Source organism: Anomaloglossus baeobatrachus, chromosome 3 (genome assembly GCF_048569485.1).
Source record: "Anomaloglossus baeobatrachus isolate aAnoBae1 chromosome 3, aAnoBae1.hap1, whole genome shotgun sequence".
NCBI classification, from domain to species: domain Eukaryota; kingdom Metazoa; phylum Chordata; class Amphibia; order Anura; family Aromobatidae; genus Anomaloglossus; species Anomaloglossus baeobatrachus.
This window is the reverse complement of record NC_134355.1, coordinates 498,845,604-498,858,980: the sequence shown is the minus strand read 5'-3', so window position 1 is coordinate 498,858,980 and position 13,377 is coordinate 498,845,604.

The following is a 13,377-nucleotide window of genomic DNA, read 5'->3' as shown; positions in this document are numbered from 1 at the left end:
CCGAAAGACTTCTGGAGCAATGCAAGTCGCTCAGCTGCGGCGGTTGAACGGCGAAAGTGAGCAGACAGTTTTCATGCCCTGGTCAGAAGGCCATCTAGGCCGGGATAGTGTGTTAAGAATTTCTGGACAACAATGTTCAACACGTGAGCCATACAAGGCACGTGTGTCACCTTGCCCAGGCGAAGGGCCGCACCCAGGTTTGCAGCATTGTCGCACACGGCCTTACCAGGCTGCAGGTTGAGTGGAGACAACCATTTATTAAACTCGGACCGCAGAGCTGACCACAACTCCTCAGCTGTGTGACTCCTATTCCCAAGACATGTCAAGCTAAAGACCGCCTGATGCCGTTGCGCTCTGCTGCCAGCATAGTAATGAGGGGTGCGTGATTCCTTCTGCGCAGTGAGAACGCTGGTGGACTGACCAGGCAGGCTTGGGGCGGAAGTGGAGGACACAGATGAGGTGGAGGAGGCAGAAGTAGTGGCGGAACTTGGACAGACAGAGGATTGACACACAAGTCGTGGGGACGGCAAGACTTGTGCAGCATACCCTTCACCATCTATCACCATAGTTACCCAGTGCCCAGTCAGCGACATGTAACGTCCCTGTCCATGCTTACTGGTCCAAGTATCGGTGGTGAAATGCACCCGTTGACACACAGTGTTTCTCAAGGAAGCGGTGATGTCGTGTGCGACATGCTGGTGTAGCGCGGGCACACCTTTCTTAGAGAAGAAGTGGTGACTGAGCATCTGGTACTGGGGCACAGCGACAGACATAAGGTCTCTAAAATCCTGTGTGTCCACCAGGCGGAAAGGCAGCATTTTGGTAGCCAAGAGCTTACAGAGGGATAAAGACAACCTCTTAACTTTGTCATGGGTCGCAGGAAATGGCCTTTTATTTGACCACATCTGAGGGACAGAGATCTGGCTGCTGTGTGTAGACGGTGTTGAGTAGGGTGTCCCTGGAAAAATGCAGCTTTGTGAGGAAAGTGCAGGCGGAGACATGATGTCGCCTTCATCCAACGTTGGTGCTATCGATGTCTGAGAGAGCTGTACACACGCACTTGTTTCCCCTTCCAAACCAACTGACGACGTACCAAGCAAAGTGCCTGTTGCGGTTACAGTGGTGGAAGTTGTGCGTAGAAAACCATGTGTGACAGCTGTCCCCACAGTCCTAGAAGATGAAGAGCGCGCGGATGCACTGGAAGGGGCCGGCGGTGGATGGTTCGCTCCGCTAGGCCGCATTGCAGCACGGTGAGCTTCCCACCGGGACATATGATATTTATTCATGTGACGATTCATGGAAGAAGTTGTCAAACTGCTGAGGTTTTGACCTCTACTAAGAGAACCATGACAAATTTTACAGATCACATAATTTGGGCGATCTTTTGCTATGTCAAAAAAGGACCAGGCTAGGCAAGGCTTAGAGGGCATGCGACCTGTTGATCCACCCTGACTAGTGCTCAGAGGCAGAGTGGTGGCTGAGGATGCAGTTGTAGACGTGCTACCAGTACTCCGACTCTGTCCAGGAAGGCGCAAGGTAACTTCGTCATCAGTTGCATCCTCCTCCACCACCTCTGTTGACCTCCTCGAGTGCCTGACTGTGGGTTGACAGTAGGTGGGATCTAGAACTTCCTCATCAATTGTTGTGTTTGCACTCCCCTCACCCTCAGACCGAGCCTCTTCTTGCCCTGACCGAATATTTAAGTTGTCATCCCAATCTGGTATCTGCGTCTCATTGTCATCAGTATGTTCCTCATTGTCTATAACAACAGGTGTTACAGTTGGTGAAAAAGGGTCAACATTATGCTCAGAAACTTGGTCCTCACGGCCTGAATCAGCGTCACAAAGGTTCTGGGCATCACTGCAGACCATTTCCTGCTCTGTACTCACTGTAGCTTGGGAGCAGACCTCTGATTCCCAGGCTATAGTGTGACTGAACAGCTCTGCAGACTCAGCCATCCCAGTTCCACCATACTGTGCAGGGCGGATGGAGACTTCAGAGCAGGGAGAAAGCAAGTTTGATTGGGATGACAACTCAGAGGACTGGTGTTTTTTGGATGCGGTACTTGAAGTGGCTGAGAGGGCACTTGTTGGACCACTTGAGATCCATTCAAGCATTTTCCTTTTTTGGCCATCATCTACCTTTGTTCCTGTTGTTCGTGTCCGTAAAAAAGGGAGCACATCGGATTGTCCACGGTAAGTAGTAGACATCTTACTTTTGCTGGTAGATGGTCTAACTTCAGCAGATGATAATGGAGCTTTGCCACCTTCCCCACGGACAAACCCTTTTTTTCCTTTTCCACCACGCCTCTTCCCCTTTCCACCAGCATCTGTCATTTTGCCACTCATGTTGATTGCGACAAGATTGTGCACTGAAAATGTGGTAGAAAAAATTGAGAGGTGGTGTAGATTGCAGCGGTGGTCTAGCTTTATTAACAGCAGAATAATAAAGAATAAATATCCCTGACAATGCAACTACGGCCCTTAAACTGGCAGCATAAATTGCTAGTATAATGGCTTAGTAACAATGAGTTTGAGTGTGCAATGCAGGCAGAGGTGCTGCAAATATCTTTGCACTAGTGGGACTATACAGAAGTCTAATAGCCACGTTTAGGATGCCACTAGGTACACTCAGTGTTTGCTAGTATAATGACTTAGCTACAATGAGTTTGAGTGTGCAATGCAGGCAGACGTGCTGCAAATATCTTTGCACTAGTGGGACCATACAGAAGTCCAATAGCCACGTTTAGGATGCCACTAGGTACACTCAGTGTTTGCTAGTATAATGACTTAGCTACAATGAGTTTGAGTGTGCAATGCAGGTAGAGGTGCTGCAAATATCTTTGCACTAGTGGGACTATACAGAAGTCCAATAGCCACGTTTAGGATGCCACTAGGTACACTCAGTGTTTGCTAGTATAATAGCTTAGCTACAATGAGTTTGAGTGTGCAATGCAGGCAGACGTGCTGCAAATATCTTTGCACTAGTGGGACTATACAGAAGTCCAATAGCCACGTTTAGGATGACACTAGGTTCACTCAGTGTTTGCTAGTATAATGGGTTAGCTACAATGAGTTTGAGTGTGCAATGCAGGTAGAGGTGCTGCAAATATCTTTGCACTAGTGGGACTATACAGAAGTCCAATAGCCACGTTTAGGATGCCACTAGGTACACTCAGTGTTTGCTAGTATAATGGCTTAGTAACAATGAGTTTGAGTGTGCAATGCAGGCAGAGGTACTGCAAATATCTTTGCACTAGTGGGACTATACAGAAGTGCAATAGCCACGTTTAGGATGCCACTAGGTACACTCAGTGTTTGCTAGTATAATAGCTTAGCTACAATGAGTTTGAGTGTGCAATGCAGGCAGATGTGCTGCAAATATCTTTGCACTCGTGGGACTATACAGAAGTCCAGTAGCCACATTTTAGGATGCCACTAGGTACACTCAGTGTTTGCTAGTATAATGACTTAGCTACAATGAGTTTGAGTGTGCAATGCATGCAGAGGTGCTGCAAATATCTTTGCACTAGTGGGACTATACAGAAGTCCAATAGCCACGTTTAGGATGCCGCTAGGTACACTCAGTGTTTGCTAGTATAATGGCTTAGCTACAATGAGTTTGAGTGTGCAATGCAGGCAGATGTGCTGCAAATATCTTTGCACTAGTGGGACTATACAGAAGTCCAATAGCCATGTTTAGGATGCCACTAGATACACTCAGTGTTTGCTAGTATAATGTCTTAGCTACAATGAGTTTGAGTGTGCAATGCAGGCAGACGTGCTGCAAATATCTTTGCACTAGTGGGACTATACAGAAGTCCAATAGCCACGTTTAGGATGCCACTAGATACACTCAGTGTTTGCTAGTATAATGGCTTAGCTACAATGAGTTTAAGTGTGCAATGCAGGCAGACGTGCTGCAAATATCTTTGCACTAGTGGGACTATACAGAAGTCCAATAGCCACATTTAGGATGCCACTAGATACACTCAGTGTTTGCTAGTATAATGGCTTAGCTACAATGAGTTTGAGTGTGCAATGCAGGCAGACGTGCTGCAATTATCTTTGCACTAGTGGGACTATACAGAAGTCCAATAGCCACGTTTAGGATGACACTAGGTTCACTCAGTGTTTGCTAGTATAATGGCTTAGTAACAATGAGTTGGAGTGTGCAATGCAGGCAGAGGTGCTGCAAATATCTTTGCACTAGTGGGACTATACAGAAGTCCAATAGCCACGTTTAGGATGCCACTAGGTACTAGAGATGAGCGAACCGGTCCCGGTTCGGCTCGAGGTCGGTTCGCCGAACGGAGGTCCCGTTCGAGTTCGGCTCGTCGAACGTTCGACGAACCGAACTCGAGCCAATAGGAAACAATGGCAGGCAATCACAAACACAGAAAAACACCTAGAAAACACCCTCAAAGGTGTCCAAAAGGTGACAAACAACTCACAACACAACACAAACACATGGGAAAGTGACAAGGACATATACTTATGCAAAAACAAAAGAGCTGGACAAAGAAAAAGAGGAGGAGACACAGATATAGGCATGGCACGCCCTTCTAAATTCATGTAAAACACCGCAAGGTGACTCCAAGCGTAGTCTCCCTTTTTTTCCAAAAATTGTGCCCCACACACACCCACCCATTCAGTGGCAGCACTTGTGCCCTAGTTGTAAACTTCACAGCTAGATTTGCATCAAGCACATTCAAAAATACGCCATAATTAACCGTCCCCAGGATGACACCGGGGTAGGTAGCAAAGTCTTTCCTGATCCCAGCTCTGTTCATCTTGGCTTCTTTTAAAAACAATGTAAGCAAGGGTTACTCCAAGAGTAGTCTCCCTTTTTTTCCAAAAATTGTGCCCCACACACACCCACCCATTCAGTGGCAGCACTTGTGCCCTAGTTGTACACTTCACAGCTAGATTTGCATCAAGCACATTCAAAAATACGCCATAATTAACCGTCCCCAGCATGACACCGGGGTAGGTAGATAAAGTCTTTGCTGAACCATGACTTGTTCATCTTGGCTTCTTTTAAAAACAATGTAAGCAAGGGTTACTCCAAGCGGAGTCTCCCTTTTTTCCAAAAATTGTGCCCCACACACACCCACCCCTTCAGTGGCAGCACTTGTGCCCTAGTTGTACACTTCACAGCTAGATTTGCATCAAGCACATTCAAAAATACGCCATAATTAACCGTCCCCAGGATGACACCGGGGTAGGTAGCAAAGTCTTTCCTGATCCCAGCTCTGTTCATCTTGGCTTCTTTTAAAAACAATGTAAGCAAGGGTTACTCCAAGCGGAGTCTCCCTTTTTTCCAAAAATTGTGCCCCACACACACCCACCCATTCAGTGGCAGCACTTGTGCCCTAGTTGTACACTTCACAGCTAGATTTGCATCAAGCACATTCAAAAATACGCCATAATTAACCGTCCCCAGGATGACACCGGGGTAGGTAGCAAAGTCTTTCCTGATCCCAGCTCTGTTCATCTTGGCTTCTTTTAAAAACAATGTAAGCAAGGGTTACTCCAAGCGGAGTCTCCCTTTTTTCCCAAAATTGTGCCCCACACACACCCACCCATTCAGTGGCAGCACTTGTACCCTTGTTGTACACTTCACAGCTAGATTTGCATCAAGCACATTCAAAAATACGCCATAATTAACCGTCCCCAGCATGACACCGGGGTAGGTAGATAAAGTCTTTGCTGAACCATGACTTGTTCATCTTGGCTTCTTTTAAAAACAATGTAAGCAAGGGTTACTCCAAGCGGAGTCTCCCTTTTTTCCAAAAATTGTGCCCCACACACACCCACCCCTTCAGTGGCAGCACTTGTGCCCTAGTTGTACACTTCACAGCTAGATTTGCATCAAGCACATTCAAAAATACGCCATAATTAACCGTCCCCAGGATGACACCGGGGTAGGTAGCAAAGTCTTTCCTGATCCCAGCTCTGTTCATCTTGGCTTCTTTTAAAAACAATGTAAGCAAGGGTTACTCCAAGCGGAGTCTCCCTTTTTTCCAAAAATTGTGCCCCACACACACCCACCCCTTCAGTGGCAGCACTTGTGCCCTAGTTGAACACTTCACAGCTAGATTTGCATCAAGCACATTCAAAAATACGCCATAATTAACGTCCCCAGGATGACACCGGGGTAGGTAGCAAAGTCTTTCCTGATCCCAGCTCTGTTCATCTTGGCTTCTTTTAAAAACAATGTAAGCAAGGGTTACTCCAAGTGGAGTCTTCCTTTTTTCCAAAAATTGTGCCCCACACACACCCACCCCTTCAGTGGCAGCACTTGTGCCCTAGTTGTACACTTCACAGATAGATTTGCATCGAGCACATTCAAAAATACGCCATAATTAACCGTTCCCAGGATGACACCGGGGTAGGTAGCAAAGTCTTTCCTGATCCCAGCTCTGTTCATCTTGGCTTGTTTTAAAAACAATGTAAGCAAGGGTTACTCCAAGCGGAGTCTCCCTTTTTTCCAAAAATTGTGCCCCACACACACCCACCCATTCAGTGGCAGCACTTGTGCCCTAGTTGTGCACTTCACAGCTAGATTTGCATCAAGCACATTCAAAAATACGCCATAATTAACCGTCCCCAGCATGACACCGGGGTAGGTAGATAAAGTCTTTGCTGAACCATGACTTGTTCATCTTGGCTTCTTTTAAAAACAATGTAAGCAAGGGTTACTCCAAGCGGAGTCTCCCTTTTTTCCAAAAATTGTGCCCCACACACACCCACCCATTCAGTGGCAGCACTTGTGCCCTAGTTGTACACTTCACAGCTAGATTTGCATCAAGCACATTCCAAATCCACAAGCATTTACTCTCCCCAGGATGACACAGGGGTTGTAAATTCCTTCTGGATCCATGACTTGTTCATTTTGATGAACGTCAGTCTGTCCACATTGTCACTGGACAGACGCGTGCGCTTATCTGTCAGCACACACCCAGCAGCACTGAAGACACGTTCAGAGACAACGCTGGCAGCTGGACTCGACAAAATCTCCAAGGCGTAAGTTGCGAGCTCTGGCCATTTTTCTAGGTTTGAAGCCCAAAAGGAGCAAGGCTCCAGTTGCACAGTCATGGCATCGATGTTCATTTGGAGATACTCCTGTATCATCCTCTCCAGCCTTTGACTATGTGTCAGACTTGTTGTCTCTGGTGGCCTTGCAAAGGAGGGTCTAAAAAAATTATGAAAAGATTCCATAAAATTGCTGTTACCAGCACCAGATACGGTCCTACTGGTACGTGTAGACTGTTGAAGATGACGAGACCGTCCCATGTTTGTCAAGTTACAACTGGGTGATTCACTCCCTGCACCTGCACGGTTGTTTGGTGGAAAAGCGGATCTAAGATCGAGTAACAGCTTCTGCTGATACTCCTGCATACGTGCGTCCCTTTCTATGGCTGGAATTATGTCACAAAATTTGGACTTGTACCGGGGATCTAATAGTGTGGCAAGCCAGTAGTCATCATCACTTCTAATTTTGACAATACGAGGGTCATGTTGGAGGTAGTGCAACAAGAAGGCACTCATGTGTCTTGCGCAGCCATGCGGACCAAGTCCACGCTGTGTTTGTGGCATAGAGGTGCTAACCGTTCTTTCTTCCTCTGACATCTCCCCCCAACCTCTTTCAACTGAAATTTGACCAAGGTCTCCCTCATCTGCTGAGTCTTCCATGTCCATGGACAGTTCGTCCTCCATTTCTTCATGTCCTCCTGCACCTTCCTCAACATCTCGCCTGCTACCATGCGCCCTTGTTGATCCCTGTACCCCATGCTCCCATGCCTGGCGCCTTGGTGATGATGAACGTCTGAACCTTGGTGATGTTGTTGTGTCTTGCGCATATGAATCCTCCTGTAGTTTATCCCCTTCCTGTTGTCCCACCCCCTGACTCCGAATAGTGTTTAGCATGTGTTCCAGCATGTAAATGACTGGAATCGTCATGCTGATAATGGCATTGTCAGCGCTAAACATATTCGTCGCCATGTCGAAACTGTGCAGAAGGGTGCATAGGTCCTTGATCTGAGACCACTCCATCAGGGTGATCTGACCCACCTCTGCATCTCGTTGGCCCAGGCTATACATCATGACGTATTGCACCAGGGCACGGCGGTGCTGCCACAGTCGCTGTAACATGTGGAGAGTTGAATTCAAGCGTGTCGCCAGATCGCATTTCAGGCGATGAACCGGCAGGCCGAAAGACTTCTGGAGTGATGCAAGTCGCTCAGCTGCGGAGCTTGAACGGCGAAAGTGAGCAGACAGTTTTCGTGCCCTGTTCAGAAGGCCATCTAGGCCGGGATACTGTGTTAAAAATTGCTGCACGACAAGGTTCAACACGTGAGCCATACAAGGTACGTGTGTCACCTTGCCCAGGCGAAGGGCCGCACCCAGGTTTGCAGCATTGTCACACACGGCCTTACCAGGCTGCAGGTTGAGTGGAGACAACCATTTATTAAACTTGGACCGCAGAGCTGACCACAACTCCTCAGCTGTGTGACTCTTATTCCCAAGACATGTCAAGCTAAAGACCGCCTGATGCCGTTGCGCTCTGCTGCCAGCATAGTAATGAGGGGTGCGTGATTCCTTCTGCGCAGTGAGAACGCTGGTGGCCTGACCAGGCAGGCTTGGGGCGGAGGTGGAGGACCCAGATGAGGTGGAGGATGCACAAGCAGTAGCGGAACTTGGACAGACAGAGGATTGACACACAAGTCGTGGGGACGGCAAGACTTGTGCAGCAGACCCTTCACCATCTATCACCATAGTTACCCAGTGCCCAGTCAGCGACATGTAACGTCCCTGTCCATGCTTACTGGTCCAAGTATCGGTGGTGAAATGCTCCCGTTCACACACAGAGTTTCTCAAGGAAGCGGTGATGTTGTGTGCGACATGCTGGTGTAGCGCGGGCACACCTTTCTTAGAGAAGTAGTGGCGACTAGGCATCTGGTACTGGGGCACAGCGACAGACATAAGGTCTCTAAAATCCTGTGTGTCCACTAGGCGGAAAGGCAGCATTTCTGTAGCCAACAGCTTACAGAGGGATAGAGTCAACCTCTTAGCTTTGTCATGGGTTGCAGGAAATGGCCTTTTATTTGTCCACATCTGAGGGACAGAGATCTGGCTGCTGTGTGTAGACGGTGTTGAGTAGGGTGTCCCTGGAAAAATGCAGGTTTGTGAGGAAAGTGCAGGCGGAGACATGATGTTGCCTTCATCCAAAGTTGGTGCTATCGATGTCTGAGACAGCTGTACACACTCACTTGTTTCCCCTTCCAAAACAACTGACGAGCTACCAAGCAAACTGCCTGTTGCGGTTACAGTGGTGGAAGTTGTGGGTGGAAAAACAGGTGTGACAGCTGTCCCCACAGTCCTAGAAGACGACGAGCGCGCGGATGCACTGGAAGGGGCAGGCGGTGGATGGTTCGCTCCGCTAGGCCGCATTGCAGCACGGTGAGCTTCCCACCGGGCCATATGATATTTATTCATGTGACGATTCATGGAAGAAGTTGTTAAACTGCTGAGGTTTTGACCTCTACTAAGAGAACCATGACAAATTTTACAGATCACATAATTTGGGCGATCTTTTGCTATGTCAAAAAAGGACCAGGCTAGGCAAGGCTTAGAGGCCATGCGACCTGATGATCCACCCCGAATAATGCTCAGAGGCAGAGTGGTGGCTGAGGATGCAGTTGTAGACGTGCTACCAGTACTCCGACTCTGTCCAGGAAGGCGCAAGGTAACTTCGTCATCAGTTGCATCCTCCTCCAACACCTCTGTTGACCTCCTCGAGTGCCTGACTGTGGGTTGACAGTAGGTGGGATCTAGAACTTCATCATCAATTGTTGTGTTTGCACTCCCCTCCCCCTCAGACCGAGCCTCTTCTTGCCCTGACCGAATATTTAAGTTGTCATCCCAATCGTGTATCTGAGTCTCATCTTCATCAGTATGTTCCTCATTGTCTATAACCACAGGTGTTACAGTTTGTGACAAAGGGTCAACATTATGCTCCGAAACTTGGTCCTCACGGCCTGAATCAGAGTCACAAAGGTTCTGGGCATCACTGCAGACCATTTCCTGTTCTGTACTCACTGTAGCTTGGGAGCAGACCTCTGATTCCCAGGCTATAGTGTGACTGAACAGCTCTGCAGACTCAGCCATCTCAGTTCCACCATACTGTGCAGGGCTGATGGAGACTTCAGAGCTGGGAGAAATCAAGTTTGATTGGGATAACAACTCAGAGGACTGGTGTTTTTTGGATGCGGTACTTGAAGTGGCTGAGAGGGCACTTGTTGGACCACTTAAGATCCATTCAAGCATTTTCCTTTTTTGCCCATCATCTACCTTTGTTCCTGTTGTTCGTGTCCGTAAAAAAGGGAGCACATCGGATTGTCCACGGTAAGTAGTAGACATCTTACTTTTGCTGGTAGATGGTCTATCTTCAGCAGATGATAATGGAGCTTTGCCACCTTCCCCATGGACAAAACCTTTTTTTCCTTTTCCACCACGCCTCTTCCCCTTTCCACCAGCATCTGTCATTTTGCCACTCATGTTGATTGCGACAAGATTGTGGACTGAAAATGTGGTAGTAAGAATTGAGAGGTGGTGTAGATTGCAGTGGTGGTCTAGCTTTATTAACAGCAGAATAATAAAGAATAAATATCCCTGACAATGCAACTACGGCCCTTAAACTGGCAGCAAAAATTGCTAGTATAATGACTTAGTTATAATGAGTTGGAGTGTGCAATGCAGGCAGACGCGCTCTGCAAATGTCTTTGCACTAGTGGGACTATAGCAAAGTCCAATAGCCACGTATAGGATGCCACTAGGTACACTGAGTGTTTGCTAGTATAATGGCTTAGTTATAATGAGTTGGAGTGTGCAATGCAGGCAGACGCGCTCTGCAAATGTCTTTGCACTAGTGGGACTATAGCAAAGTCCAATAGCCACGTATAGGATGCCACTAGGTACACTGAGTGTTTGCTAGTATAATGGCTTAGTTATAATGAGTTGGAGTGTGCAATGCAGGCAGAGGCGCTCTGCAAATGTCTTTGCACTAGTGGGACTATAGCAAAGTCCAATAGCCACGTATAGGATGCCACTAGGTACACTGAGTGTTTGCTAGTATAATGGCTTAGTTATAATGAGTTGGAGTGTGCAATGCAGGCAGACGCGCTCTGCATATGTCTTTGCACTAGTGGGACTATAGCAAAGTCCAATAGCCACGTATAGGATGCCACTAGGTACACTGAGTGTTTGCTAGTATAATGGCTTAGTTATCATGAGTTGGAGTGTGCAATGCAGGCAGACGCGCTCTGCAAATGTCTTTGCACTAGTAGGACTATAGCAAAGTCCAATAGCCACGTATAGGATGCCACTAGGTACACTGAGTGTTTGCTAGTATAATGGCTTAGTTATAATGAGTTGGAGTGTGCAATGCAGGCAGACGCGCTCTGCAAATGTCTTTGCACTAGTGGGACTATAGCAAAGTCCAATAGCCACGTATAGGATGCCACTAGGTACACTGAGTGTTTGCTAGTATAATGGCTTAGTTATAATGAGTTGGAGTGTGCAATGCAGGCAGACGCGCTCTGCAAATGTCTTTGCACTAGTGGGACTATAGCAAAGTCCAATAGCCACGTATAGGATGCCACTAGGTACACTGAGTGTTTGCTAGTATAATGGCTTAGTTATAATGAGTTGGAGTGTGCAATGCAGGCAGACGCGCTCTGCAAATGTCTTTGCACTAGTGGGACTATAGCAAAGTCCAATAGCCACGTATAGGATGCCACTAGGTACACTGAGTGTTTGCTAGTATAATGGCTTAGTTATAATGAGTTGGAGTGTGCAATGCAGGCAGACGCGCTCTGCAAATGTCTTGGCACTAGTGGGACTATAGCAAAGTCCAATAGCCACGTATAGGATGCCACTAGGTACACTGAGTGTTTGCTAGTATAATGGCTTAGTTATAATGAGTTGGAGTGTGCAATGCAGGCAGACGCGCTCTGCAAATGTCTTTGCACTAGTGGGACTATAGCAAAGTCCAATAGCCACGTATAGGATGCCACTAGGTACACTGAGTGTTTGCTAGTATAATGGCTTAGTTATAATGAGTTGGAGTGTGCAGAGGACAGGAGGGTACAGTGCCAGGATTGTGGGGCTCTGGGTAGAGGAATGGAAGCCTGCCTTTCTATTCCCTCCTAATAGGGAAATGCAGGGAGGAAATCCCTGACCTTGGCTACACAGACGCTGTCGCTGTTTTCAGGACCTGTCACCTTAACTCTGACCCTGCCGGTTTGAGCCTTTAAAAGGACTGCTAGAAAGTGCTCTCCTTAAGCTGTCTAACGCTGTGTATGGAGCGCATACAGCTGTATCGGCGATAGGACTCAGGAGGACGGAGCTGCGACAGTGATGTCTGACACCAAAGACGCAGAAGAGATAATGGCGTCCTGGAGGAAAATGTCCGGTTTTATAATGCAGGGACATGTGACATGGACATCCTATCACACATGCCGTTGCTTCTCTGGCTAAAAGTCCACTTAGCTGTGTGTGTGTCTGGGATTGGCTGACATGCTGGCCCGCCCCACTACACGCGCGCTTAGGGAAGGAAGACAAGGAAAAAAAAATGGCGATCGCCATTATAGAAACAGCAGTGATCTGAAGGCGCTGTTCACGCACACTATACACTGAAATGTCATAATAGTGTGATTCACAGAGTGACTTACACTATTACAGCAGAAACCAAGCTAGGATTTAGCTGTTTTTTTGCTGCTAGAACCGTTCTCGAACGTTTCTAGAACTATCGAGCTTTTGCAAAAAGCTCGAGTTCTAGTTCGATCTAGAACAGGCCCCAAAATCACTCGAGCCTAGAACTGGAGAACCTCGAACCACGAACCGCGCTCAACTCTACTAGGTACACTCAGTGTTTGCTAGTATAATAGCTTAGCTACAATGAGTTTGAGTGTGCAATGCAGGCAGACGTGCTGCAAATATCTTTGCACTAGTGGGACTATACAGAAGTCCAATAGCCACGTTTAGGATGACACTAGGTTCACTCAGTGTTTGCTAGTATAATGGCTTAGTAACAATGAGTTGGAGTGTGCAATGCAGGCAGAGGTGCTGCAAATATCTTTGCACTAGTGGGACTATACAGAAGTCCAATAGCCACGTTTAGGATGCCACTAGGTACACTCAGTGTTTGCTAGTATAATGGCTTAGCTACAATGAGTTTGAGTGTGCAATGCAGGCAGACGTGCTGCAAATATCTTTGCACTAGTGGGACTATACAGAAGTCCAATAGCCACGTTTAGGATGACACTAGGTTCACTCAGTGTTTGCTAGTATAATGGCTTAGTAACAATGAGTT